Genomic DNA, 27,178 nt, shown 5'->3' with positions numbered 1-27,178 from the left:
AACCTGGGAGGCGGAGGTTGCAGTGATCAGAGATCACACCACTTCTCTCCAGCCTGGTGACAGCGAGACTCTGTCTCAAAGGAAAAAAAAAAAAGAATAGAGGTTTGGAAACTTCTGCCTAGATTTCAGAGGATGTGTGGAAACACCTGGATGCCCAAGCAGAAGTTTGCTTTAGGGACAGGGCCCTCATGGAAAACCTCTGCTAGGACAGTGCAGAAGGGAAATATGGGGTTGGATCCACCACACAATGTCCCTACTAGGGCATCACCTAGTGGAGCTGTGGCTGTGAGAAGAGGGCCACCATCATCCAGACACCAGAATGGTAGAATCCACCAACAGCCTGTACTGTGTGCCTGTAAAACCCACAGACTCTTGACGGCAGCCAGTGAAAGCAGCCAGGAGCTGGGGCTATACCCTGCAACATCACAGGGACGGAGCTGCCCAAGGCTATGGAAGGACACCTCTTGCAGCAGTGTGACCTGATTTGAGACATGGAATCAAAGGAGATCATTCTGGTGTTTTAAGATTTGAATGCTCTGATGGATTTTGGACTTTCACGGGGCCTGTGGCCCCTGTGTTCTGGCCAGTTTCTCCCATTTGGAACAGCTGTATTTACCTAATGCCTGTATCTCCATTGTTTCTAGGAAGCAACTAACTTGCTTTGGATTTTACAGGCTTATACATGGAAGGAACTTGCCTTGTCTCAGATGAGATGTCGGACTGTGGACTTTTGAGTTAATGCTGAAATGAGTTAAGACTTTGGGGGACTGCTGGGAAGGCATTATTGGTTTTGAAATGTGAGGACATGAGATTTAGAGGAGCCAGGGCAGAATGATATGATTTGGCTGTTTCTCCACACAAATCTCATCTTGAATTGTAACTCCACAATTCCCAAGTGTTGTGGGAGGAACCCAGTGGGAGGTGATTGAATTATGGGGGCAGGTCTTTCCTCCGCTGTTCTTCTGATAGTGAATGAGTCTCATGAGATCTGATGGTTTTAAAAACAAGAGTTGTACCTCCTGGGCTTCCACCATGACTGTGAGACTTACCCAGCAACATGGAACTGTGAGGGCTCCATTAAACCTCTTTCTTCTGTAAATTTCCCAGTCTTGGGTATGTCTTTATCAGCAGCATGAAAATGGACTAATACACATCTCATACCATTTTTTTGTTTGTTTGTTTGTTTGTTTTTCAGAAACTCAGTCTCTGGCCTATAGCTCAGAGAAGGAGCTTTCATGTTGATGGTAAGACCGTGTAACTCAGTTTAATTTATTTCAACATCTAAACAATTAAAACTGACACAAAGTGGATCTCCCATTGGAGCTGTATTATATAAGTGCATTTTCTTATTTGTACAAAGTTTATCAGAGTTAGGTAATGATCATGGTTAGCAGTAGAATATATAAAAGCAAGTGACAGAGCTTTTTCTGGAAATGATACCTCGGATATTGTGGGATATGATGTGATATTTTGAAGTGCAAAATCCTTTTGATTTCACAAACCAATGACCATAAGACTTGTTCATATTTGCATCACATAAACATAGGTAATGTGATAAAAAAAATCTTTTCCACATTACCCATAAGCATATATTATATTAAATGCTACATTATTAGAGCTATTTTTTTCATTGGTAGAAAATAGCTAAATCCTCAAATTTCATGTCAGATGATTAAAAGAATATTTCGTACACTAAACATTGTCATACACTGAACACTGGTTTCGTATACACATACCTTTTTTTTTTTTTTTTTTGCTAGGCACAATAGAGTGCATACATATCATGATAAAATCCCTAGCCCTGTTATACTTTCAGATGGTGGGACACAGTCACTATACTTGGCTCTAATCTCTACGAATTAGCTATGACTGTTAGAATGTTTGAAGTAACACAAAGAAAATAAAGCTGAATCTTACAGATAAAAACTCCCATTAGAAGAAATAGTAGACAACTTCAGGAAGAGAAAAACAAAAACATATTCCTACATAGGAATATCCCAACATGATCATATTATTTCATTCCCCTCAGCAGTGTACAACCAACATCAATTTTCTCTGGGCACTGTTTGCTTTGACAAAAATATTTCCTTTCTTACTTCCTTCCTTCTTTCCTTCAACTAACTTCCTTCCTTCCTTCCTTCCTTCCTTCCTTCCTTCCTTCCTTCCTTCCTTCCTTCCTTCCTTCCTTCCTTTCTTCTTTCCTTCCTTCCTTCCCTCCTTTTTCTTTTTTCTATGTTTGTTTTCCACAAACAAGAGTGCTGAGAATGAGAGATTAAATTACTTGGCTAACTCCACACAATTAGTCAGTAAAGAAGCACAGTTCCAAAGCCAACTGTCTGATTTCAAAAGGCATAGCCTATCTATTACAAAATACAACTGTACTCTAAAATAATGTTTGTAGAATGTTTTAGTTGCTCTAAATATTTTAAATATTTCAGGTAGTCTATGTTTTTAAAAATTAGTTGTGGAATTTATCTAAGATTCAATTGTACCAAAGTATTTCTCAGGAACTCATCATTTTAAAAAAAGTTCAATTCTCAGTTTTTGGTGACTATGAAGTATTTATGGTTGCTATATGTCATATAAAACATATTAAAAATAATATAAAACAATGTATTTTAATTTCATTGTTTTATATATATATACACACATATAAGTATCAGATGTCAAGAAAAGACAGAAAATGAAATTCAGGCTTACATTTGTACCCCTATAGTTTAGTTAAACTCTGCAAAATTACAGTATAAAAATGACTTCTGGTATGCACAAGAACATTTGCAAGCCTAGGGAACATTGCCATGAGGCATATCAACTTTTTGCCTGAAGGAAAGAAAAATGTTATGCTTATTTCCTAGACATATAAATGTAAGTCAATAATGTAAATTTATTCATCTCATTTATATTCAAATTCAGTGTGAAAAAATTTTTCTGAAATACAAATGTCATATTTAAACATTTCCATGTTTTTATAAATATCGTAAAACTGACACTACAGATACCCCAGAGTTATCATTTTGTTTCAGTAAGCAGTGATAGAAAAGTTAAATATTGATTTAAATAATCGTAAGGCAAAATTAAATCATCAGACTATTAAGTAATCATTTTATATTAATATTATTAAGATCTCAATATATTTACTGAATATAATTATTTCATAAATATTTCTTACCCCATTGGTACCAACATATATTTTGATCAATATCTTTTATCTATTTGTGTTAATAGTCTTAATTGCTGACATATACTTTTTAGCCATTGTCATCTAGCCTTTATTTTTACAGCAGCCTTCAAAATGATAGCCAAAAGTTCATGTGGCAGTTTCTCCTATTCTCTTATTACAGTGAATATCTTCCCTCTATGGGTTTAATTATGGCTCTATCATTAACTACTTTTAACTTCTTGGGTTATTTTTGATAAACTAACCTTACATTTCGGATTGATCATCATCAACAGGGATAATAAATGTCTAAGAGTTTAGTGAAAGCTGGAAAAAATGATGCATGTGATGTGCTTTACACATGCTGGGCATTCATTGTAAGATAATAGCTATTATCAGTATCATCAAAACCTAAATATCATTTCACACTGTTTCATTTCTAACTTATAGCTGTTGACATGACATTGACTAAACGTGAACATTTCCACCCTCTTCTCTCATTTAATGCCTTCTCAAGTCCCAATTGCTTCCAAACATATGTAAAATTTACCTTTGTTATTAAAATTTTGCCAACTAGTAGACAAAAACATAGTAAGACAATGCTGATATAGTTTCTGCATATGTGTGCATGTTCATGAAGGTATGGTAATTTCTGGCCTGGCATGGTGGCTCACGCCTGTAATCCCAGCACTTTGGGAGGCCAAGGTGGGTGGATCACTTGAGGTCAGGAGTTCGAGACCAGCCTGGCCAACAAGGTGAAACCCCATCTCTACTAAAAATACAAAAATTAGCCTGACGTGCATGCCTCTAATCCCAGCTACTCAGGAGGCTGAGGCAGGAGAATCTCTGGAACCCAGGAGGTGGAGGTTGCAGTGAGCCAAGATCACGCCACTGCACTCCAGCCTGAGTAACACAGCAAGACTCCCTCTCAAGAAAAAAAAAAAAGAAAAAACGTATGATTGATTTCAAAATTTGGGTATAGGTACAGACATAAAATGTCAGATAACATGAGCTCAGATGATGTCTGTGTGGTCTTGACCTAATTAGATGGCTTCATCTTCAAAAATGGAAAACAGAAGAGTCATCTCAGATGGTTAAATGAAGAATAAATGAAATTATAAATTAAATTATATTTGTAAATCACTGTGTACTTTCCTTAAGTAAGGGCATAACAAATGTTTGTCAGTACTATTATCTCTTGTAAGTTTCTATAGCTACATTGGGTCCTAATTAGAATGATTAATTTTTAATGGTTCTCACAAGTTCTGCTAATAGCAATAATAATAACAGTTAACCCTATGTAGCCAGAAACAAGAACTATAAATCTAATATATAAATTTTAAATAAATAAATGATGTAGGTACTCTGAAAACTAGCCTGTTTGAGGTATACGAAGTGTAGTGGGTGATAATATGTATTTTTTTCTGCTGAGATGCTAAAAAGTTTAAGTTATAGATGATTAAAAAATAGTTGCAAGAAGTTAATATAATCATTCTGGGTCTTGAGAGTATGTTGAAACCAATTATATTTCAAGGCAATTTTTTCACTGCCTTTGATTCCCCTTTGGTAATTCTAATGGAATCCAAATTGAGGAAATTGCAACTTATACTGCAATTTGTAAATGTCTTTGCAATTTCAAAAGTAGAATATGTTATAGGATGACATTTTATGTAGAAGTTATGCTAAATTACTCAGCTTTCAATATAAATACTGGCTTTGAAATGATGGTTGAGAGCTTCTGCCAGAATTATCAGTGGAACCTGGGAAACAGACATTTCATAAAGCATGGAGTGCTTGCTACATGATATCTTATGTAAATTAATGACAATATAACTAGATTTCATAAAAGTTAAGGGAATTTTTGTGTACATGTTATTTAAAATTAATTAAAACCTGGATCAGATCCTAATATAGTATGTAATATGAAATTGAATAGTCTTAATTTGTACTATTTTATATTCAAAGAAACTTGTATAATCTAAGGATAAAGTCACAATTTTATTATTATAATTTATTGACCATAGAAGATGTAAGTTAATCGTTTTTAAAAAAGAATTTTCCACAATTTTACTTCAAAATGACCACTGATCATGTAGTTGATGCCATCCAAACTTCTAAGTTCACACATTTAACGTAGCTGAAATCTTTTTATAAAAATAAGAGTATGACATTATCAAATATTGGCTGATAATTAATCACATGTACCTAAAAACCTCACAAAAGAAAAAGGTTTACAGAGCTAGAATCAAATAAAAAATCTTATGAAATTAAAACTAATTATATAACATTGTAAGTAGGACCCCAAAGTCAGTGTTTAAGGAACTGGTAAATTGCAAATGGAGCCAATTTTATTCCACTGGATGCAGTTATTGAATAACTTCATTTAAGAACACTGAATATTCTTTTGCTAAAAGGGATAAACTTCGTGAACATTTAAAAATGTGGCTTCATATCTCAGTATTATATAACAAAAAGAGTATAAAACTAAAATTAAGAAATTTGGTTCTGCTAAAAATATATGTTCTAATGTTGCATCTATCATATTCCTGTGCTACAATTTTTGTGACATGTAATGAACATATTGTGTTTAGTGATACCCTAAGTTCACTTCCTACTCTAACATTTTGTATTTCTTACAAATCAAAACTCCAAGGCTAATATTGTAGCTAACAGAGGTAAACAGGAAGTACACTATAAAATAAAATGAAGGATTAGTGACCAAACATTACTCAGGCTCCACCGAGTCATGGTCTAGACGTGACCTTTGGACTTTCTTGTCAGTCTTAGCATTACCCAAGAATTTGGCTAAGTTATTTTAATCAGGACCCTTTCCTTTGATATCTAATTATTTTTGATATTTGATCAAATACCTAATTCCTTACCATCCGACAGGCAACATCTGATTTCACCCTGGCCTGACTTCAGCAAGAATCCTAAATACCCCTTGCCATTGATGTTTCCTCTTAGAAATTTTCCCCACTTCCTTGACTATAAATCCCTATTTTTCCTTTTTTTCAGAGTTGAGCCTAATCTCTCCTTCATACTACAAATCCCCACTGCAGTAATAATTCCTTCTTGGATAAAGTCTTTCTTGCCATCAATAACAATTTTCACAATATTTTTTTCCTTAATAAGTATTGGACTCCTAGTCAAAACTTATATTTAACTTATATTTAAACGTCAAGCATATGTTGTTTTATAAATGTGTTAGTCACTTAAATGACCACAGTTCGTTACCACTTAACACTTTAAATGCAGAAGCTATGCTTAGATACAATTTATAAAATTGCACCTAATTAATCATTAGGTCACTTCTCATTAGGATTAGTGTGACTTCCCATTTCTTAGAGTTTCCAGAAAGTCTGATTTTATTCCTCTTTAAGTTCTTACTTAAAAGGTTTTGTTTAAACAAAAACAACAAGAAACTAAAAGCGAAATAACTTCATTTTTAGTTCTTGTTTTTTAATATCAATTTGTTAATAACCTGGCAGATCATTTTCTTTCTTAAGGTTCATTTCTGTTTCTCTTTTCAATGTTTTAACAAAATTATTTTATATATGTTCTCATAATTATATTTTCATTATACTCTGCTCCTAAGAGACTCAGCTGGTGAGAAGTAGAGAATTAGCCCATTACAAGGAACATCTCATGTTTAGAAGAAGTGGGCAGTGCACGCACTAAACAGCTTTAAGGAGTAGAATCCTGAAGGTTTTCTCTAGATACAAGAGGCATGGTATTTAAATTGTTAACACTGAGGTTTCAAAGCTACTCACCAGCACACAACTATGGAGAATCTTGGAGAAGAGTGGATGTTCACAAATAGAGTTATTGCTTACAGAAGAAAGAAAAGCACTTAAATTAAATAAATGATGGGAAATTATTAGGGCTTGCAGAATTTTTTTAATTCTGGAGGAGACTTAGACTATTAGAAATGGAAGCAAAAGCTGAAATACAGAAATAGATCTTTATTTAGTAAGGCCATGCATAGCTGAAAGATTATGGATTTTGAGACAGAATAGTGACAAATGAATTGATTTGCCATTTTCTAAGAAAACTACTTAATGCTTTTGAAGCTATTTCATCTATAAAATGATAATAACATCTACACGGAAGTGTTGTAGTGAAGGTTAGGAGAAAAAGTGTCTGCACGATATTCCGTGTAGTAGCTTATTGATGTCAAATTAAACACAGCCTTTTTTCTTTTTGCACTATCAGGGTTAGTTAGATACTTTACTAATAATCTTGGCATTCTAATTTTAATGATTTATAAATCATATTGTGTTGTCCATAGACATGCAGCCACAATATTACTTTTGGTACATGCATTTAATTACATGCAGGTTTGTTATTTAGTCAGAATAATTTTCCCCACAGAAAGTGAGATAACTTTATATGTAGTTCAATTTCAAAAAATGTTGTTTCATAAAAGCTCAGTGTCAGGTATTTTCCACTTGTGTCTGCAGAGGTTCTATGTTGAACTAGAACTTCCTACATCTGAGCATCTGCTGTATATTTTGACGTATTTCTTCAAGAAAGAAATGATCTCCAGGTTTTAGTATTATCTTCAATTTCTACTCTATATTTGTCGTTTATTTAGTGATGCAGGAGAGGAGAAAAAGGCAACTTGTGTGTGCATTACTAAGATTACTGCTCTGGGCAAAGGTAGTGGATTCTGCTGGGAACTCCTGTGAAACACCCAAATGCCTGCCATTATTCTCTACTTAAAGGATGGCGTAAGGAGCCAGGAACATTTAATTCATTTGTTTAGTCCCCTAATCTCCAAAAGCTTGAGAGGTTTCCGCATGGTATTAAATCTACACACTTTTGTATTTCACTTGTGTGCAGCCTGAGTAACTCTGATATATATGCTGACAGAGGAGTCCCAGGGGAAAAACCAAGAGTAGTTGAAGGGAGATGTTGTCAACTGAAACTCAATCTAATTCCACATGGGATTTCCCACCATAGCCAAGGCTAAAATCAGAAGGGAGCTCAAGAGGATGAGTGGTAGCAACAGATGCATCAGATACAAGTATGAATGCACAAACAGTAAGCCTATGGACTGGACTGACACCACAGCACACCTGGGCAAGGAGGTGAACAGAACAATTGGCATCTGGATTAAAAACAATGTCAAAATTCACTAGACAAAGTTACAAAAAATATTTTTACATTTCTTCTAATTTTGTCCATTTTGTGTAAAACTTCACATTACTTGTGGTAAAGTTGTTCAAAATATCTTCATACTATATTTTAATATCTGAAAACTCTATAGTGGTCACTATTTTAATACCTAATATCATATGTATTAAAATCACCCATTGTATTTTTACTTTTTGTTTTATATTAGTCTCATGAACATTTTGTTTATTAATGGGTATTTTTTCCAAAGAACAAGTGTTGACTTTGCTAATTTACTCATGTACATATTGTTTTTGAATTGCTAGTTCTTTACATTTATTGTTCTTTTTCTGTATTCTGAAGAAAGTGGTCACTATTTGCTCTTTTATGATATATGCATTCATGCTTGTACCTTGTTCTTTATAGACAGATACTGTTAGCTACATTCTCTAAGTTTTGCTGTATAGTAACTGGCTTTATGTACATTGTGATTTCTTCAACTACAATTTATAGAAGTACATTTATTAATTTCAAGATATGACATTTTTCAGCTATCTTTTTGTTATTCATGTACACATTAATTACAATGTATTCAGATAACATAATTTCTAGGATTCCAATCTTTTGAAATGTGTGGAGTTTTCCTTATGGTCAAGCATGCATCCTGCAGTTGGGGATACAATATCCATTTGTTCAAACTTTCTGATTTTCTTTCAATTTGTTTTTATTTATTTACTTAAGCTTTCCAGAATTTTTCATCATTTTCTACAAGTTGTCACAAAATTGTGGTAAATTTTATACTTGTCTGTTTCTTCCTGTAAACATATATTTTTGTGGATTATATTGCATTATTTCGCTATGCATATTCACATTAAGAATTTTCATCATCTTTGGTAATTGAAGTGCCCCTTATCCCTATAAGGTGATTCAGCATACTGCTGGTCATTGTTTCAGACTTAGAGACAACTTGTCTAATGTTAATATAGTAGCACCAGCTTTTATTTAGTGAAGGTTGGCATGACATCTTTGTCCATCTTTTTCTTTGAAACATTTTGCATACTTTTTACTTCAATGAACAACATAGAAGTTGTTTGTTTTCTCCCCATAAATCTAACCTAACTATATTTTTCTATTAAATGTCAACTTTAGTAAGTTTATATTTGAGGAAATTTCTGATATATTTATGTTTCAATCCCTCATCTTATAATTTTCCTACTCTTTGTTCCATTTTCTATTTGTGACTTATTTAATTAATCAACAGTTGATCTTTTTTCTCATGATTTCCATGGTTGTTAAACATTATTTTACTACATTTTTATTGAATAACATGGAGACTACAACATGAAACTTTGATTACTCCCATATAAAGTTGTTTATTACTGTTTACTTTCTGTACTGTAAAAGGCCCTTAATACATATTAACTCACTCTAGTGTTTTCAAATCTATATACATATATATGTGTGTATATTTATAAATATATATGTCATATACATACCGTGTATGTATATATAGTCATATATATTGGTGTGTATATATATACAAGGTGTATATATATGGTATATATATGGTGTGTGTGTATGTGTGTGTGTATATATATACGGTGTGTGTATATATTTATGGTATGACAAACCTATAGTAACAAAATACCAGAAACTGGCTTCATTAAAGAATAGAAGTTTATTGCTCCAAAGTTCTAGAGGTTAGAAGTCTGAGATCAAGCTACTGGGAAGGTTGGTTTCCTCTGAGGGCTGTGAGGAAGAATCTGCTCTGTGCTCCCTCTTATCTTCTGATAATTTTCTGGCACTCTTTGATGCAACTTGGTTGCAACTATATTACCCAGATCTCTGCTTTCTTCTCACACAGTATTCTATTTATAAAAGCACCTGTCACATTGAATTAGGGGATCCCCCTATTCCAGTATGACCCAATCTACACCAATTTCACCTGTAATGACCTTACTTTCACATAAAGTCACATTCTGAGCCTTCTGGCATACTGGAGATTAGTATTTCAATGTGTGAATTTTAGGGGGACACAATTCAACCACATATATGTGTGTGTATACCAAAATAATGATATAATAATAAATATGATTATATAAAATAATGTTACACATTAAAATTAATTTAGAATTTACTAACACACTTAAAATTGTTCTTGCTTTCAGACACTTTTTTGTGTCTCTGATCCTCCAGCTTGTATTATTTTTATTCTGCTTGGCAAATAGTCATTAGAATTTCTTTAGTGCGTATGTACTGGTAGTAATTCCCTCAGTTTTTAGGTCTGAAAATAACTATTTAAATATTATTAATATGAATACATTTGCCAAATTTTGATAGTTTTTGTGTCTTCATGGCTATATTAATTGTATTGTTGCTGAAGAGCAACAAATTTAGTGGTCTAATTGTTGCTAATTTGAATACAAGCTTTCTTTTTCCTTTGGTTGTTTTTTTGAAATTTTCGTTGTCTTTTCTTACACTGTAATCGCCTATAATGTAGATGATTTTCATTGTTCCATCTTTTAATTCACAGAGTTTTTATTCTATAACTTGATATGTTTATCAGATTTGGAAATTACTCATTCGTGGAAATTTCCATTCTTCCTTACATCTTCTTCTAAAATTCCATTTAAATATATGTGAGGATTTCTCACTTTACCTTCTTTCCCTCCTATTTGCTCTTCTGAATTTTCTATCCTGTCATTTCTCTATGTTTCACTTTGACTATTTTATCCAACATTTTCTTAATTCTCTCCTCATCTGCCTCTAATATGTTCTTAAATAGATCACCTTACTTGTTAATATTATATATTATATTTTTCAGTTTTATGGTTTATATTTTTCCGTATCTGTTGCTTTTAGTTTCCACTTCTCCAGTAAAATTCTAAATCTTAGATTTATCTCATTGAATAAAGTGATCAAAATTATTTTTATTTATACTTTTTATTTAATTGAAGATTCACATGAAATTGTAAAAAGTAATACAGAAACATCGCTTGTACGTTTTACCCAATATCCCAGTGGTAATACCTTGCAGAAATATAGTACAATATCACAACCAGGATATTGGCATTCATTCAGACAAGATACAGGACAAGTCTACCACCACAATAATTTCTTGTGTTGCCCTTTAATAACTACCCATTTTCTGACCAATCTGTGTCCTGTTCTTAACACCCAACAACCACTAACTTTTCTCCATCTCTACAATTCTGCCATTGCGATAGTATTATGTAAAAGGTATCATAAAACATTAATCTTTGGGGATTGGGGTGTATTTATTTTTTACTCAGCATAATTCTCTGGAGATCCATAGAAGTTGTGGCTTGAATCAACAGTTATTCATTTTTATTGCTGAGTAGTATTTCATGATATGTATATAACACAGTCTGTTTAATGATTTACCCATAAATAACATACCGGTTGCTTCTTGCTGTGGGCTATTACATATAAAGCTGCTATGAACAAATATCCATTACCAAATTTGAGGGTGAACATAAGTTTTCATTTCTCTGAAAGTAGGATTCCACCTGTTCAGTGTTCAGTAATTGCTTCTAGATTTTTAACAAATTGCCAATTTGATTCACAAAGTATAAAATGACTGAAGCATTTTATATTCCTTCAGAGATGTTTGAGTAATCCAACTTCTCCATATTTCTGCCAACCTTTGGTGTGGCCACTACTTTTAATTTTAGCCATTATAATGTATATACAGATGTGTATTTATAATTCTTTATGGTTTAATTTGCATTTCCCTAATGGACTAAGATAATAAACAGCATTCTATGTGCTTATTTTCTACCTTTTAGCACTCTACTCAGTAAAATATCTGTTCATGTATTTTGTCTATACAAGAACAGTTTTATTGAGAGTTTTTTTTTTGTTGTTGTTGTTTGTTTGTTTGTTTTGCGAAGGAGTCTCGCTCTGTCGCCCAGGCTGGAGTGCAGTGGCGCGATCTCCACTCACTGCAAGCTCCGCCTCCTGGGTTCACGCCATTCTCCTGCCTCAGCCTCCGTAATTTGGGCATGAATATTTTGTAACTTGTCTTTTCATCTACTTAACTGAATAAGTTTTTAATTTTTATTGTGTCCAAATTATAGATTGTATTTCTTTTAGGGATCACAGTTCAGTGTTAAGTCTAAGAACTCTTAGCTTACCCTAGGTTCTGACGATTTTCTCAACTTTTTTTCATAAAGTGTTTATAGTATTTATATTAGTCCATTCTCACGCTTGCTATAAAGATACTACTCAAGGCTGGGTAATTTATAAAGGAAAGTTTAATAGACTCACAGTTCCACATGGCTAGAGAGGACTCTGGAAATTAATAATCATGGCAGAAGGCCTAGGTGAAGCAAGGACCTTCTTCACCTGGTGGCAGGAGAGAGAAGAGCAAGCAGGGAAATGTCAGACACTTGTAAAACCATCAGATCTCATGAAAATTCGTTCACTATCATGAGAACAGAATAGGGGAAACCGCAGCTATAATCCAATCACCTCCCACCAGTTTTTTTCCCCAATACATGGGGATTACAATTTAAGATGAGATTTGGGCAGGGACAAAGAGGCAAGCCATATCAATATTGTTTTGTATATTTGTAATATATTATTTGTAACATTATGTCTTGTATAGTAATGTGTTGTGAGTTAATTTTTGTATAGGATGTAATGTTTAGATTAGTTTTTTTTTTAACCTTCGTTTTGCCTTTGAGAGTCCTATTACTCTAGTAAAAGTCTATCTTTCTTTCTATTAAAAGTAAAACCATAGATAAATTAAATTTAGCAAAATGTGTTTGAGCAAAAATAATTCATAAATTGGGCAGCCCTCAAAATAATGAGAAGTTCAGAAAGCTCCACTCAGCAATGTGGACAGGAAGTATTTATAGAGAAAAAGTAAGTGTTGTAGAGAAACAGCTTGATCAGTTATAGCTGACTTATTTGTACATGGTATGATTAGTCACTTGCCTTATATGGACATGGTCTTAGCAGTTGGCAACCTGTGATTGACTGAAACTCAGTTACTGTGATTGACTGGGACTCAACTATTTGTTACAAGAATATACTCTTAAGAAATATTTCAGTTTACATAATAAGTTAGGTTGCAGTTTTCTAGGTTGAGATTCAAAGTATGGAGGTAGCTTTATGCCAAATTTAATTTAGTTTAACATTTCATTAATTTTGTTCCTTTGTCAAATTCAGTTGAGAGTTCATCCCTGAGTCCTCTATTCTGTTTCATTAATCAAAATGTTTATTCTTCCACAAATTCCAACTGATAACTGTAATTATGTGATAAACTTTAATTTCAGGTACCATGATCCTAGTTTATTATTATTATTTGAGATGGAGTCTCACTCTGTCTCCAGGCTGGAGTGCAGTGGTGCAATCTCAGCTCACTGCAACCTCCACCTCCCGTGTTCAAGTAATTCTCCTGCCTCAGCCTCCCAAGTAGCTGGGACTACAGGCATGCACCACCCGACTCAGCTAACTTTTGTATTTTTGGTATAGATGGGGTTTCACCATGTTGGCCACAGTGGACTTGATCTGTTGACATCATTATCTGCCTGCTTCGGCCTCCCAAAGTGCTGGCATTACAGGCATGAGTCACCACACCCAGCCCCTATTTTATTTTTTTTTTTAAGAATAATTTGGTTTTCTATCTCCTTTGCAGTTCCACATAAATTTTAGAATAATCGCGTATCTCTCTATACATAATCTTCCAAGAATTCTTATAAGAATTGGATTAAATCTGTTTAATTTGGTTAGAATTTAAATCTTTCTTTTCTGTCTTCCAATCTATGAACACCGTATGTTTTATTTAAACATGGTATGATTTGTTTATATCTTTTATTTTTTTCATTAGAACTTTGTAGTCTTAAGATACAAATCTATTACATGTTTTGTTAGAATTACGTCTAGGACAATTGTAAGTGATACTGCATCATTTAAGTTGTGGTGTCCATATATTGATTGCTAGTATGTAGAAATACAATACATTTTTGTGTGTTAATTTTGTATTCTATGACCATTATGAATTTCCTTTTTAACTCTACCAGTTTTTTTGTTGTTGTTGTTTGTTTTGTAGATTCTTCAGTATTTTCTTAATACAAAAAAAATTTCGCCTGTAAACAAAAATAGTTTGATTTCTTCCTTTTAAATATGAATACCTTTTGTTTCATTCATTTATTCATTGTTGCTTTATTTTATTGTGTAGAACTTGTAGTTCTATGCTGAATAAGAGTACTAAGAGTAGATAACCATGACATGTTCCCACTCTCAGGAAAAAAAAAAAATCACTAATTTTTAAGTAGGATGCTAGCTCTAGTGTTTCAGTATACACTTCTTATCAAACTCAGAGTCATCTCTCTATACTTGTTTGAGGACTGGCACAAAGAAGAATGGAGAAAAGAAAATAAACAAAAATGTAAGAATACACGGTCTCTAAGTGTTAAAAGTTTCCTTTCACATTCCTTTATCAGGAAGTAGAGGATATTTCTTGAAATTACCTCTGTGTCCCAGTGCCTCTTCTGGTGCAATGATTTCAAGCCAGGGAGACTCCAGAAGGAGAAAAATGATAAATTCACTGAAATTTTTATGGTATTTGTATTCTGCTCTTCGTTATTCTACCTACTCTATTTACTTATTAGAGTTAATGCTTATTTTAGGACACAAGGTAGCATATGACTATATAGCTTATCCAGAACTTGAACCCCAAGTATGTATTTTTAGTATCATTTTATTTCATACTAAAATCAAAAAGGACAATACTTAGCTGGAGTAATACTGGCCAATTTCACTCCTCTACATTTACATATAAAATCATAAACAGCTTATTGTGTCCATTATCATGTAACATTTCAAGGAGCAGAGCAAAGCAATGCTATATTTGCTATGAATATTACATATTAAAATATACACAATAATAGTAGGAAATATAGAAATGATGCCAATTTCAGACATTTGATTAGCTCTGGGGAATGAGAAAGAGAAAAGAATCAGTATGTGGACTTTTGCCTGTGCCTGCAATATTTTATTTCTAAAAGGTAAAATAAAATGAGCTAAAGGTAATATAATGGAGGTTTAATTACAAAAAAGAACATAAGGTTATATGTCAAATTATTTTGTTATTTTATGTTTGAAATGTGTTAGAATTAAAAATTAAAATATTTTAAGAATCCATGAAAAAATTACTATCTTAGTTAATACAACAAAATCACAGTTATGATCAGAATACCAGAATCTTTTGGAAATATTATCCTCACACTGTTAACCATATTACAGTAATTTTGCAGGAAGATAACAGTGATACGCATGGACAAAAAGATTAAAACTAACTCTTTGCTAACTGTCTTAAGTAACACTTGTAATATGTATTGGTAGAATTTACAACAAAAAATATCATTTATAATTCAAAACTCTCAACAAAATATATCTCCAAATACAAATGATAAAGCATATGAGACATATATAATTGAGTTGAACATAGTGGGTTGGAGGACTAGATAAGGGGAGCAGCAAGCTAAATTAATATGTTTGTAACTTAAGCATATGTGTACTAAATAAGGGTAAATACACGATTGCTATTAGTCTTTTAACATGCTTAAGTACCTCCAATGGCTACTTAGAAATTTTTAAAATGTGATGTCTTTATTCATAGTTTCTATAAAAAACATATATTATAAAAAGAAAAGAAATGTTATAAACTACACTCCAATGTGTTATATTTATTTATTAACTATTTTCATTTCTTTAATTGTACCCTACTCAAAAGTAACACATGCAAAACTGAAAAAGAAATTTAATGATTCCCATTATCATGACATTTTTTCATCTTATTTTGGTGTGAAAAGTAATTTCTCAAGACCTGCCTTATCTGACAAGCATTGAATCATCTATCTTTCAATCTTTCTTTTAAAGGAACAAATAAGTAAGGGGAAGTAAAACCTAATACTAGTTTGGCCTTTCATTTATATAAATTGTTATTATTTTGCTATTAATATTATATCTCGCATTTCATATTTATGTTTATACAAATTTAGAGTAATTTATGTGAATTAGTAGACATATATATTATTTTTTGCTTAAAATATTTGAAACAATTTCAAGGCACATTATATGAGATGTCTTCCTTATTTGCCAATAGGGACATTTGGATATAAGTCTACACCCAGAGTTTCTTTATTCTTGTTTCAGCTCTCAACAATGTAGCTGAGATTAAAGGTTATTAGCATACTGAAAACCAAGTAATTGAAGGAATATTATCTTGCCTTTACTTTGACTCTGAGAGAAGAAGAGCATAGCTGCTAGATTAAATATGAAAGCCAGAGCCTTGATAAGGTCTAGTAACCCAATCACTGGCATTCACTATGGAAAAGGATGATGTGCTTTATTTCCCTCTAGTGGTTTAGTAAATGAATAAATATAAGAACAAAAAGTGAAATGGCTTCGATGTACTAGCTTAAAAGCCATTCATAATTTTGAGATGCCTGATGTAGGCTACTTCTAAAATTACACTATAAAATTTGCAAACAGAAAATAAAGATGTGCTTATTATCAAACAAGCATGATGCATCAGAAAAATAAATTGCTAGAAAATCTGCAATCAGCACCAAATTATTTTTCTGTATTCAAGAAGTCAGTGTTCATGAGGCAGAAACAAAGAAATAAAATGATGCTTTGCATCTTTCAAAGTTAATACACGAAAGCTCCAGAACAAAGATTAAGAAAAAGAGAATTTAAAGTCTTTTATTTGCTTTTGCAAATGCTTATTTGGTTGCAGAAATTTAATATTTACTATTGTTAATAGTTATTTTTTATAAGATCAAGTTTAAAATAATTTGTATCACCTGAACATATGGTCCTGGGCAGAAAATCATGAAGAAAAAGTATAAAATTTCTAAATGACAGATAAAGTGCTAAGTAGTTAGATTAAATTTTTAATTTAATTCCCAGACCAACATCATAAGATATGTATCATTATTACTATCACCATGGCCCGGATGTTTACCGAAGGAGACTGGTAAAATGTTTCTAAGGTAACAAAAATTACAATTAGACTGAAACGCAGGTACTCTGATGCCAGAACTTAAATTGTTAGGAAGTCAGGACATTTCTTTCACATGATTTTAAATATTTATCGTGTATAATGGATACTTAAATAAGGCGGAGTTATTTTTAGGACAAGGTTCTGCCAAAAAGTGTTAATTGGTGTTGAATAGTACATAGACCCTTGAATAATGCATGGGTGAAGGGCACCAACTCCCCTCACCGTGTAGTCAAAACTCTGCATATAATATATGATTCCCCCAAATTTTAACTACTAAAAGCTAACTGTTAACCAGAAGCCTTATTGATAACATAAAGTCAATTAATATATATAGTATGTTATTATGTATTATATACTCTATTCTTACAAAAAAGTGAGCTAGAGAAAATAAAATGTTATTAAGAAAATCAAAAGGGAGATAAAATAAGCTCACTATTCACTAGTGAAAATAGATCATCATTTGCATCACCTGTAAGATTTCATTCTCATCATCTTCATGTTGAGTACGCTGAGGACGAAGAGGAAGGGTCCTATTGTCCTACTGTCTGAGAGGTTGCAGAGGCAAATTAAATAAAGCAAGTAAAGGGGAAGGCAGGAGAAATTTACTGAAAAAAATTCTGCAGGTAAGTGGACCTTGCAGTTCAAACCCTTGTTCAGTCAAGTGTATTTTATTCAACTAATTAATTAGATGAAAAGATACAAAAATGAGAGAAGAAAAATATACTTAGTGATTTTTTCATTAAAAGAGAATTATTTAATAATATATATTTTCTCAGCAATTTTGTAATATCAGTGACACCATTTGTAAAATTATTTTTACTTATCAGACTGTTGTTATGTATTATTTGATATGTTATTCTGAAAAAAGGTGACAAAATTACTTAAAGAGCAAAAGCAGTTATTTTCAGAAGTTATTTTCTGTTTTTTTTCAGAATTACTTTATTCAGTTATTTTCAGAATTACTTTAAGAAGTTGAATTAAATATAAAAAAGACATAAATATTTCAATTTTTAGATACTTCTTAGCATACGACAACTTGTAAAATCAACTAGAGGAAACATATAATACAATTATTATTTGAAATTATTTTTGAATTTTTTCTATCAATGGATAAAATATGAATCAATAGTTTTAATTTTAAGAGCTACATTATCTTCAGGAAAGGATTTGCTATTATTTAGAGATATAATTAATTTTTTAGAAACCATAAATCTAATGTTAGAAATAATAATTTTGTCCAGAAAGGGTGTGAAGATATGGTCATATTCTGTGGTTTAATCATATCTTTGGAGAAAGTTTCAGAAGCTAAATACCCAAAAATATTTTAAGCAATTGAAGCATCATTGAATAAGTTTGCCACATATGTAAAAAGTAACATTACACAAAGTAAATCCTTTGCAAATGATGACTAATGTAATCTGCTTTACATGATTTGTAATTTCAAAGAACCCTCAGCTAAATAGATTAAAATATTTCTGTAATTTTATAATCACTTCTCTGCATACTGGAAACCACTGATGACCCTAGAAATTCTAAAAAATGAAATTTCATAGACGATAAACTTGTTTTGGCTGCTATCCACAAATATTTAGTTGCTTAAATGAAAACAGTAAAAGGCAAAACAAAAATAAACCAAGCAAAAATGCTTCACCTTGTCACAAGTTTTATATTTTCAATTTAGAAAGTTAATTGTGCCATTAATATTGACTTGTACTGTCATCATACATTATCCTATTAGTTTTAATTGGAAGATGACAGGAATGTTGAAGACTATTATGTTAAGCTTGCTTTTCAAATCATCGCTTATATTCACAACTTGCTTTTTAAAAATAATATTGAGGAAAACATAGAAATGACAAGCTGTGCTCAGAAAAAAATAGTGTTTGTGACATAAAAATAGGCTTTACATGTGACAGGGATTATCTTTCTCTCAATACAATTTTTCATATTTTTTATTTATTGACACACAATCTTTCTTTGAGAAGCATATATTTTTTATACAGTAGACTAGAATTCAAATGCTTCATTTGAATAGCTCAGGCAAAAGGTAGCCTTAAACCAACAATTTGGCTGAATATCCATTTGTTTTCAAACTAAAAAAAAAAAATTCCTAAGAAGAGATAGACACTGCTTTCTACAGCTGCTTTTGAGAAGTGTCTGTTCATGTTCTTTGCCCAGTTTTAATGGGTTTGTTTTTTGCTTGTTGATTTAAGTTCCATAAAGATTCTGGATGTTAGACCTGCATTAGATGCACAGTTTGTGAATATCTTCTCCTATTCTGTAGCTTGTCTGTTTGCTCTGTTGATAATTACTTTTGCTTTGCAGGAGCTGTTAGTTTATTTAAGTGCCACTTTTCTATTTGTGTTGTCATTTTTTGGGGGGACTTGGCCAAAATTTTTTGCCAAAGCCAATGTCAATAAAGCATTTCCTAAGTTGTCTTTCAGGACTTTTATAGTTTAAGGTCTTAAATTTAAATCATTAGTTCACAATGATATGATCTGGCTCTGTGTCCCCACCCAAATCTCATCTTGAATTGCAATTTGAAATGTAATCCCCACATATTGGGAAAGGGACCTCAGGGGAAATTATTAGATCATGGGTGTGGTTCCCTCATGCTGTTCTCATGATAGTGACTGAGTTCTCAAGAGATCTGGTGGTTCTATAAGGGACTTTTCCCCACTTTGCTTGGCTATTCTCCTTCCCACCTTCATGTGAAGAAGGATGTGTTTGCTTCCCCTTCTGCCATGATTGTCTAAGTTTCCTGAGGCTTCCCCATCCATGAGGAACTGTGAGTCGATTAAACATATATATATGTTTAATTTATATATATATACACACACATATATATAAATTACTTAGTCTCAGGTATTTATTCATAGAAGCATGAGAATGGACCATGCTTTGGCCGTTTGGCCAGGTAAATGTGTACTGAGGATAGGGGTACACATTTGATAAGACACAGATGATAAGACCTTTTGGAAACCACTAGACACTGGCTCTGAGCTGACATTGATTCTAGGGTACCCAAAACATCATTATGGTATGGCAGTTAAAGTAGGGGGTTATGAAGGTTAGGCAATTAATGGAGTTTGATCTCAGTTCTGACTTACATTTGGTCCACTGTGTCCCCAGACTCATCCTGTGGTCATTTACCACAGAATGCATAATTGGTATAGACATACTTAGCAGCTGGAAGAATCCCCACTTTGACTCCCTGACTGGTAGGGTGAGGGCTATTATGATGGGAAAGACCAAATGGAAACCATTAGATCTGCCTCTACCTGCAAAAATAGTAAATCATAAACAATATTGCATCCCTGGATGGATCACAGAGATTAGTGCCACCACCAAGGACTTGAAAGATGCAGGGATGATGATTCCCAACATCCCTATTCAACTCTCCTCTTTGGTCTGTGCCAGAGAGATGAATCTTGGAGAATGAAAGTGGATTATCATAAATGTAACCATGCAGTGACTCCAATTGGAGCTGCTGTACCAGATGTGGTTTCATTGGTTGAAAAAATTAACACATGTCCTGGTACCTGATATACAGCCACTGATCTGGCAAATGCCTTTTTCTCCATTCCTATCCATAAGGCTCACCAGAAGCAATTTGCCTTCAGCTGGCAAGGCCAGCAATATACCTTTACTGTCCTACCTCTAGGGTATATCAACTCTTCAGCTTTGTGTCATAATATAGTTCAGAGAGACTTTGATTGCTTTTCCTTCCACAGCCTATCACATTAGTCCATTACCTTGATGACCTTTCAAATTCTTGATAACATGTTGCATCACCCTAGAAAGTAGTCAGCTAAATAGCCCTAAATTTGCTTATTAAATGAAACAACTCAGATGAAGATCAAGTGGCAAAATTTACATCATAAGGTATGGGGAGAAAAAGTCTGGTGTGCCAGAGGGAAATTAAAACAAATTTAACTACCAATTAAATGTAAAATTATACAATTTTAAAAGGCCGTTAAATATACACACACATATATGCATACATACACATACACACAAAAAGATCCTATAGCTTTACTTTAATACTATGGCCATGAGATGAACATAAATTTGCCAAGTTGAAAAAAAAAACAAAAAACTGTTAGATCCAAACGGTGTCGTTGTTGTTGTTGTTTTTGTTTGTTTGTTTGTTTTCTTTTGTTTCCCCTAGTAGAAAGTAACAGCAGATTTAAAGCACTCAGAAAATAAAATAGAGAAAGAAAACTTAGAAATTCTGTAGTTTGCAGGTCAACCTTAGGTCTCTTTTTCCTTAATGTAAAATGTGCACAAAGACCATACTATTTCCATTTTACATAAACTCTGGCAAGAAGTAGAGGTGCCATAAAACCTACAAAGTGCCCAAAAGGGGGGGGTCTTTCTACGTGTTTTTTTCTTATTCTTAGATACTTTTTTTTCCACACTTTTTTTTAAAAGGAAGAACTGAGTTGTGGCCTAAGGAAAAATCAAGTTCAGTTCCTCATGCAAATAAGCCAAATTGAGATTACTTTTGAGAGAAAGGGCAATAGGGAAGACCTTTTAGAAACGCATATACAAACTCAAATTATGATCCTTAAACAACAAATTCCTAGGAGAAAGACCAGCTCAGAATAAACTGAGGACCATCAACCAAAATGGGAGGTATGGTGCTCAGGAGGACTTACCAGTTCCACCAAAGGAGAAGTTTGAACTCGGTGAGTCTTCAATTGGCTCTGACTGGTACTGTAGCTCTGATTTTGGACAACTGCTTGGGGCTCCTGAGTCCTCTCTGAGGCCCCATGTTGGGCGCCATTTGTTGTCAATGAAAAGAGTCAAATGCTGTAAAATATTTGAAGAGATATTTTATTTTATTTTATTTTATTTTATTTTATTTTATTTTATTCTGAGCCAAATATGAGAGACCATGGCTCATGACACAGCCTTTGGGAGGTCCTGAGAATATATGCCCAAGGTGATTGAGGTGCAGCTGGATATTATACATTTTAGAGAAGCATGAGACATCAATCAAATACATTTAAAAAATACATTGGTTTGGTCCAGAAAAGCAGGACAACTCAAACTCAAAGCAGGGGTTTCCAAGATACAGGTGAATTTAAACATTTTCTGGCTGACAATTGGTTGAGTTTGTCTGAAGACCTGGGATTGATAGAAAGGGAATGCTCAGGTTAAGACAAAGATTGTGGAGACAAAAGTTCTTTTGAAGTTTTATATTGGCTGCCTTGGAGACAATAGATAACAAGTGTTTCCCTTTCAGATCTTAATTAATCTCTTTAGGATTGGGAAGGTCTGGAAGCAAGTATCTAGTTATGTTAATAGAGGTTATTTACAAATGCAAATTTCCCCCCACAAAGAAAAACTTTGCAGGACCATTTCAAAATATGGCAAAGAAACATGTTTCAGGTAAAATATTTTTATTTTCTTCCTTGTCTCATAATGTTATGCCAGAGTCAGGTTAGAAAGTAAATCACAATATATAGTGTTAAATAAAACCCATCTAATGAGAATCTTTGATTTGTATGGCATGTCTCCCCAGACCCCTTAGATAAGTATTTGGGCTAGATGAAAATCAAAGTTTAGTCCTCATTATCATAAAAGCACAAGTGAATACACAGCCTACAAACCACATAAAGAAAATTACACAATCAAAACTAGAAACAATCTAAACACCATGAAATTAACAAAATATCACATATCAATATTAACCTAGAATGTAAATGGTCTAAATGCTTCACTTAAAAGACACAGAGGGGCATATTGGATTTAAACAAAAAGACCCAACCATCTGTCTTCAAGAGAGTCATCTCACATGTAATTATATCCATAGGCCCAAAGATAAGGGATAGAAAAGTTCTATCATACAGAATGGGGAATGCTATTCTTGTATCAGATAAAAGAAACTTTAAATTAACAACAATAGAAAAGGAAAGGAAATGAATTACTTAATGTAAAAGGATTCAATTCAACAAGTCGATTTAAGTATACTTAATAGCACCAAACACTGAAGCACCTAGATTTGTAAACAATTACTATTATATCTAAGAAAGACTTAGAAAGGCATATAATAATAGTGGAAGATTTCAACACCTCTGTAACATCATTAGACAGATCACTGAGGCAAAAACTAACAAAGAAATTCTAAAAGTAAACTTTACTCATGGACAATTGGATCTACTAGACATATACAGAATTGTTCACCCACAACTACAGAGTATGTATTCTTCTCATATCCACACAGAAAATGCTCAGTCATAAAGCAAGTCTCAACAAATTTTAAAAAATGAAATCATACCAAGTATCTTCTCAGACTACAATGGAATAAAAATGGAAATCAATACAAAGAGAAGCTCAAAATCACACAAATATATGAAAACAAAGCAGCTTGCTCCTGAAGAAAATTAAGGCAGAAATGAAAAAAGTTCTTTGAGACAAATGAAAATGATGACACAACATACCAAAACCTCTGGGATGTAGCAAAAGCAGTGTTATGAGAAAAGTTTATAGAACTAAGTGCCTACATCAAGTAGAAAGCTCTCTGATAGCAACCTAACATTGCACCTAAAATAACTAGCAAAATGAAAACAAACGAAACCAAAACCTAGCAGAAGAAAATCAATATTAAAAATTATAGCAGAACTAAACACAATTGAGACCAAGAAACAACAGATAGGTGATCAAAACAAAAAATTACTTTTCAAAAAGACACACAAAATCCAGAGACCCATCACTAAATAAATACAAAGAATAAAAGAGACAAGTTTCAAATAAGCACAATTAGAAATGACAGAGGTGACATTACCACTGACTACAGAAATATAAAAAATCATTAGAGACCACAAGGAACATCTCTATTGGCACAAAGTAGAAAATCTAAAGAAAATGGATAAATTCGGAAAAATACACAACCTCCCAAGATTGGACAAGGAAGAAGTAAAAACTCTGAATACATTAATAATGAGTTGCAATATTAAATCAGCAATAAAAATTATACTAACCAAAATAAGCCTTGGATGAAATAGACACAGAGCCAAATTCTACCAGACATTAAAAAAAGAGCTAATATCAATCTCACTGAAACTATTCCCAAATATCAGGGAGGAGCAATTTCTCCCTAACTCATTTTATGAAATAAGTATTATCCTGATACCAAACTCCTGTAAAGACAATAACAATAAAACCAAGGACGTATATCTCTGCTGACCATAGATTCAGAAATTCTCAATAATATACTGGCAAACCAAATTCAGCAGCACATCAAAAAAACAATTGACCACAATCAAGTGGGCTTTATTCCGTGGATGCAAGGGTGGTTTAACTTATACAAAACAAGGAATGCATTTTCCCACATTAACAGAATTTAACAAAAAAAACAAAAACATATGATCATCTCAATAAATGCAGGAAAATAATTTGATAAAATCCAACATCCATTCATGATTAAAATCCACAAAAACTAAGCATTGAAGGAACATATCTCAAAATAATAACAGCCATCTGTGACAAACCCTCAGCCAGTATCATATCTAATGGACAAAAATTGGGATCATTCTCCCTAAGAACTGGAACAAGACAAGGATGGCACGCTCATCACTTCTATTCAACATAGAAATGGAAATCCTAGCCAAAAGCAATCAGGCAAAAGAAACAGGTAAAATGCACTCAAATACGAAAAGAGAAAGTCAAATTATCTCTTTTCACTGATAACATAATTATTTACCTAGGAAACCTTAAGGTTCTGACAAAGGTCTCCTAGACCTGATAAACGATTTGAGTTAAATTTCAGGATACCAAACCAATGGACAAAATTCAATAGCATTTCTATACATAAATAATGTTCAAGCTTAGTACCAAATCAAAAATACAATCTCATTTACAAAAAACACAAAAATAATAAAATACCTAGGAACACATCTAACCATGGAAGTAAAATCTCTCTACAAGGAATACTACAAAATATTGCTGAAAAAAGTCATAGAGGACACAAATAAAAAAGCATTCCCTGCTTATGGATTAGAAGAATCAATGTCATTGGAATTCATACTGGCTCAAAAGCAAACCAAAGGTTCCATGCAATTCCTTTCAAATTATCAAAGTTATTCTTCACAAAATTAGAGAAAATCTGTTCTAAAATTTATATGAAACCAAAAAATAGTCAACATAGGCAAAGCAATCTTAAGCAAAATGACCAAAGCTAGAGGCATTTCATTACATGACTTTACACTATAAGGTGATGTTACCCAAAATAGCATGATACTGATATAAAAATAAACATATAGAACAATTCAACATAATAGAGAAGCCAGAAGTAAAGCCACATACCTGCAGCCAACTGATTTTTGACCAAGTTAACAAAAATAAACAGTGAGGAAAGGACATCCTATTCAGTAAATGGTGCTGGGAGACTGGCTAACCATATGCAGAAGAATTGGACTTCTACCTATCACCATGTAAATAGTAACTCAAGATGCATCAAACTTAAATGCAAAACCTCAAATTATAAAAACTCCAGAAAAAACGTAGGAAATACTCTTCTGGACCTTGGCCTAGACAAGGAATTTATGACTATGTCCTTAAAAGGAAACACAACAAAAACAAATACTGACAACTGGGACCTAATTAAACTTAAGAGCTTCTGAACAGCAAAAGAAAACTATCAGCAAACTTAACAGGCAACCTACAGAATGAGAGAAAGTATTAACAAACCATGAATCTGACAAAGTCCTAATATCCAGAAACCATAAGAAACTTTAACAAATCAACAAGAAACATTAAAATAACCCCATTTTAAAATGAGCAAAGGACATGAATTGACACTTCTCAAACAAACATGAAAAAAATACTCAGCATCGCTAATCATCAGAGAAATACAAATCAAAACCACAATGAGATATAATCTCACACCAGTCAGAATGACTGTTATTAAAAACCCAAAAAAGGCCAGGTACGGTGGCTTACACCTGTAATCCCAGCAATTTGGGAGGCTGAGGCAGGTGGATATTTTCAGGTCAGGAGTACAAGACCAGCCTGGCCAACATGGTGAAACCCCATCTCTCCTGAAAATACAAAAAGTTAGCAGGAGAGTAGTGGCATGCAACTGTAATCTCAGGTATTTGGGAGGCTAAGGCAGCAGAATCACTTGGGTCTGGGAGCCAGAGGTTGCAATGAGCTAAGATCACACCACTGCATGACAGTCTGGGTGACAGAATGAGATTCTGTCTCAAAAAAAAAAAAAAAGAAAGAAAGAAAAAGAAAGAAAAGTCAAAAAATAACAGATGATGTCAAGGTTTTAAGAAAAAGGAATGCCTGCCCTTTGTTGATGGCATTGTAAATTAGTTCAGCCTCTCTGAAAAGCAGTAAGAAGATTTCTCAAAGAACTAAAAATACAATTGCCATTTGACCCAGAAATCCCATTACTGGATATATACCCAAAGGAAAATAAACTGTTCTACCAAAAAGACATCTGTACTCACATGTTTATGACAGCACTATTCACAATAGCAAAGGCATGAAATCAATGTAGATCCCTATTAATGGTGGATTAGATGAAGAAACTGTTTTACATTTAAACCGTGAATTATTACACAGTCATAGAAAAGAAGGAATGTTCTTTGCAGCAACATGGATGCCCCTGGAGGTAGTTATCCTAAGTAAATTAGTGCTGAAACAGAAAACCAAATACCATTTTCTTCTCACTTGTGAAAACCACTTACAAGTGAGAAGAAAATGTTGGATACACTCAGATAAAAAGTGGGAACACTAGACCATGGGGACTTCAAAAGGGGTAGGCAAGGAGGAGGCCAAGGGTTGGAAAACTACCCATTGAATACCATTTTTACAGGATATCATGGGTGTGGATTTTTCTGGCTGGA

The sequence above is a fragment of the Theropithecus gelada genome, chromosome 7b (assembly GCF_003255815.1).
Source record: "Theropithecus gelada isolate Dixy chromosome 7b, Tgel_1.0, whole genome shotgun sequence".
In the NCBI taxonomy this organism is placed as follows: domain Eukaryota; kingdom Metazoa; phylum Chordata; class Mammalia; order Primates; family Cercopithecidae; genus Theropithecus; species Theropithecus gelada.
Note: the sequence above shows the minus strand (reverse complement) of the source record.